This window comes from Saimiri boliviensis, chromosome 2, assembly GCF_048565385.1.
Source record: "Saimiri boliviensis isolate mSaiBol1 chromosome 2, mSaiBol1.pri, whole genome shotgun sequence".
Lineage (NCBI taxonomy): Eukaryota > Metazoa > Chordata > Mammalia > Primates > Cebidae > Saimiri > Saimiri boliviensis.
In genome coordinates this window covers 143,309,011-143,313,806 of record NC_133450.1, presented here as the reverse complement: position 1 = coordinate 143,313,806, position 4,796 = coordinate 143,309,011, and positions in this window count along the sequence as shown.

The window sequence follows — 4,796 nt, the reverse complement described above, 5'->3', positions numbered from 1 at the left end:
GTACTACAGGTGCCTGCCACCACAGACAGCTAATTTTTTGTATTTTTAGTAGAGACGGGTTTTCGCCATGTTGCCCAGGATGGTCTCGAACTCCTGACCTCAGCTGAGCCACCTGCCTCGGCTTCCCAAAGTGCTGGGATTACAGGCGTGAGCCACTGCGCCCAGCTGAAGAGTGACCTTAAAGAAGTGTGGGTGAGGCCTGGTACGGTGGCTCATGCCTGTAATCCCAGCACTTTGGGAGGCTTAGGTGGGCAGATCACGTGGTCAGGAGATGGACACCATCCTGGCTAATATGGCGAAACCCTATCTCTACTAAAAATACAAAAAGTTAGCCAGGCGGAGGAGAGAGATCCAAGATGGCTGATAACTAGCAGCTCGGGATTGTAGCTCCCACTGAAAGCGCAAAGAAGGAGAGGACGCCACACCTTCACATGAATTCTTGTTGCTTACGCACCAGGAGATTCCCAGCGGAGGAGCCCCACGGGTCGCCAGCGCGACTCTTGTGACCGGCGAGGCGGTTTTGCCGGCGCCTCGGAGCGTCGGTTCTCGGTGCAGAGTTGGAAAAGCACCCTCAATCTTAACGCCGCTGATTTAGTCGGTGCAGTGGGTTGCTCAGATTTCGGCGCTGAGAATCAGTAAGTCGGACGTCCACTCAGAAACCCAATTACAAAGACGGTGATTATAAAGACTACAGATGGATGAATCTACAACGAAGGGAAGAAAACGGTCAAAAAAGGCTGAGAATACCCAAGATCAGAACGCCTCTTCCTCAGCAGGGGATCCCAATTCCTCATCAGCAACGAAACAAGGCTTGATGGAGAACGAGTGGGTTCCAATTACAGAAGCAGGCTTCAAAACGTGGATAATAAGAAACTTCAGTGAATTAAAAGAACTTGTTATAACACAATCTAAAGAAACTAAGAACTTTGAAAAAAGGTTTGACGAAATGTCAACAAGAATACAAAATTTAGAGAGGAAAATAAGTGAATTGATGGAGCTGAAAAACACAATACGAGAACTACGTGAAGTATGCACAAGTTTTAACAGCCGAATTCATCAAGCAGAAGAAAGGATATCAGAGGTCGAAGATCAACTCATTGAAATAAAACAAGAAGACAAGACGAGAGAAAAAAGGATAAAAAGGAACGAGCAAAGTCTCCAAGAAATATGGGACTATGTGAAAAGACCTAATCTACGCTTGATAGGTGTACCTGAATGTGACGAAGAGAATGAATCCAAGCTGGAAAATACGCTTCAGGACATTATTCAGGAAAATTTTCCCAGCCTAGTAAGGCAGGATAATATTCAACTCCAGGTAATACAGAGAACACCACAGAGATATTCCTTAAGAAGAGCAACTCCAAGGCACATAATCGTCAGATTCACCAGGGTTGAAATGAAGGAGAAAATACTAAGGGCAGCCAGAGAGAAAGGTCAGGTTACCCACAAAGGGAAGCCTATCAGACTCATAGCAGATCTCTCAGCAGAAACCCTACAAGCCAGAAGAGAGTGGGGGCCAATATTCAACATCCTTAAAGAAAAGAACTTTCAACCCAGAATATCACATCCAGCCAAGCTAAGCTTCACATGCGAAGGAAAAATAAAGTTTTTTGTGAATAAGCAAGCACTCAGAGATTTCATCACCACCAGGCCTGCTTTGCAAGAGCTTCTGAAAGAACCACTACACATATGAAAGGAACAAACAGTATCAGCCTTTCTAAAAAAATTATCAAAAAGAGCATCAGTATAATGAAGAATTTATATCAACTAATGGACAAAATAGCCAGCTAATGACAGTATTAAACTCACATATATTATTATTAATTCCAAATTTAAATTGACTAAATCCCCCAATCCAAAGACAGGCAATTTGAATAAAAAATTAAAACCCATCAGTATGCTGCATCCAGATCCATCTCACATTCAAGGATACACAAAGACTCTAAACAAGGGATGGAGAAAGATTTACCAACCAGAGAGCTAAAATAAATAAATAAAAAATAGAAGTTACAATTAAGCAACAAAGATCAAAAGAAGCAAAGAAGGACATTACATAATGATAAAAGGATCAATGCAACAACAAGAAGAGCTAAAGATCCTAAACATATATGCACCCAATACAGGAATACCTAGACATACAGGACTTATAAAGAGACTTAGACTCCCACATAATAATAGTGGGAGACTTCAACATTAATATTAGACAGATCAATGAGACAGAAAATTAACAACGATATTCAGGTCTTGAACTCAGATCTGGAACAAGTAAATGTAATTAACATTTATAGAACTCTCCACTTTAAATATACAAAATATACACTCTCATCAGTACCACATCATATCAATTTAGAGGTTTAAATGAAATCTTGGTTGGCTCCTTGTTTGTTATTCTCTTCCCTCATTTTCTTTCATGTCACCATTATTGAGGACAATTGTAGGCATACCCATATTTAGACTGCATTCTAGCCTGGGCAATAAAGCAATACCCCCATCCTCTCTCCCTCTTCCTCTTTCTCTTTCTTCCTCTTCTTTATTAAAAAAAAAAAAAAAAAAAAAAAAAAAAAAAAGTTAGCCAGGCATGGTGGTGCATGCCGGTAGTCTCAGCTGCTCAGGAAGCTGAAGCAGGAGAATCACTTGAACTTGGAAGGTGGAGGTTGCAGTGAGCCGAGATCGCGCCACTGCACTCCAGCCTGGGCGACAGGGTGAGACTCCGTCTGGAAAAAAGAAAGAAGCGTGAGTGGATGGAAGGAATTCCTGCTGCGTTCGAGGGTTTGTTGGACCTTTATGGTCATGTGCAGAGGCCTGGCCCTGCACAAGACACACTGGGGGTCATGGAGATGGAGGCAACAGGGCCAAGGAGTCTCCCAGGGCTGCTCCTGCCTCCCAGCCTGCGCTCACCTCCTCAGGTCCACTAAGCCCCGGCCAGGATGCCTGCCTATCCGCAGGGATCCTCCCATCCCAACCCTTTGTCACCGAAGCCACTAACACAGAGGCAGTACAGTAGATGATTCTGCAGTCGCCTGTTTGATGGCTGCCCTGAGCCTCGAAGCACCAAGCAGGCAGGGCTGTGGCTGCCCACACAGCAAAGTCTCTGCCGTGCCTAAATGCGTAAGTGGGCACAGTGGCTCACACCTGTGATCCCAGCACTTTGGGAGGCCAAGGTGGAAGGATCATTTGAGCTCAGGAGTTTGAGACCATCCTGGGCAATATAGCAAGACTGTCTCTACAAAAAATTTAAAAATTAGGCTAGGCCTGGTGGCTCATGCCTATAATTTCAGCACTTTGGGAGGCTGAAGCAGGCGGATCACCTGAGGTCAGGACTTCGAGACCAGCCTGGCTTTCATGGTGAAACCCTCGTCTCTACTAAAAATAAAAAAGTTAGCCAAGTGTGGTGGCACATGCCTGTAATCCCAGCTACTCAGGAGGCTGAGGCAGGAGAATCACTTGAACCCAGGAGGTGGAGGTTGCAGTGAGCCAAGATCACACCACTGCACTCCAGCCTGGGCAACAGAGTGAGACCCTGTCTTGAAAAAAAAAAAACTAGCTGGGGTTGGTGGCATAGGCCTGTGGTCCCAGCTACTGGGGAGGCTGAGAGGTACGAGAAATGCTTGAGCTCAAGGGGCAGAGGTTGAAGTGAGCAGAAATTGTGCCACTGCACTCTAGCCTGGGTGACAGAGAAACACTCTGTCTCAAAAAAAAAAAAAAAAAAAAAGTGCTGTTGCTGAATTGGGAGGTGGGGGTAAGTGGGAGAGTTGGGTGGAGGCTTAGAGCCCTCAGAGTTTGCCAGAGCCAGCTGATGTAGACTCCTAAGAGTGACTGCTATCTACCCTGTGGATTTGCTCTCTTACCTACAATCTCATGTGGGATGTTGAAAATGGGGGAGGCTGTGCGTGTGGGGAGCAGGGAGTATGTGGGAAATCTGCGGTTTCTGCTCAATTTTTCTGTGAACTGAAACTGTTTCCCCTACCCCCTCAAACCCACTCGGGCACAGGAAATGCCGCTCTCCATGGCTGCCTTCCTCCTCCCCCAAGCCAGCCTGACCTCTGCAAAAATGTCAGCTCATACCAAGCACGTCCTGAAGCTTTTACTGAACACTAGCTGGCTGTCAGGGCCTAAAGAATTAAGCAGGTGCCTGCTGTTTTAAGTACTGATTGCCACTTTCCCTCTAATCATAAAAGTAACTCCTGTTGATTGCCGAAAATGTATACACACAAACACACAACCAAAACTAGAACTACCCCTAATTCCTCACCCAGGGAAAAGCATGGTTTTGAGTTCTGGGATCTGCTCTCTTGTCTGATACCGCTGTTACAGATAACAGGAATAAGAGACTTAACAAGGTTTGGTGGTGTATCTTTTTTTTTTTTTTTTTTTTTTTTTTTTTTTTTTGAGATGTAATCTCGCTCTGTCACCCAGGCTGGAGTGCAATGGCACAATCTTGGCACACTGCAACCTCCACCTCCTGGGTTCAAACAATTCTCCTGCCTCAGTCTCCCGAATACCTGGGATTACAGGTGCTACCACTATGCCTGGCTAATTTTTGTATTTTTAATAGAGACAGGGTTTCACCATGTTGGCCAGACTGTTCTTGAACTCCTGACTTTAGGTGATCTGCCCCCCTCGGCCTCCCAGAGTGCTGGGATTACAGGTGTGAGCCACTGCGCCCGGCTGGCTAATGTATTTTAAATAGCATTAAAGCCTCACAACCACCCTGTGATATGGGTACCATTGTGACCCCATTTTCCTGATGGGTAAATTGAAGCACAGAGAGAGTATATGGCTAGCCCAAGGCTTGC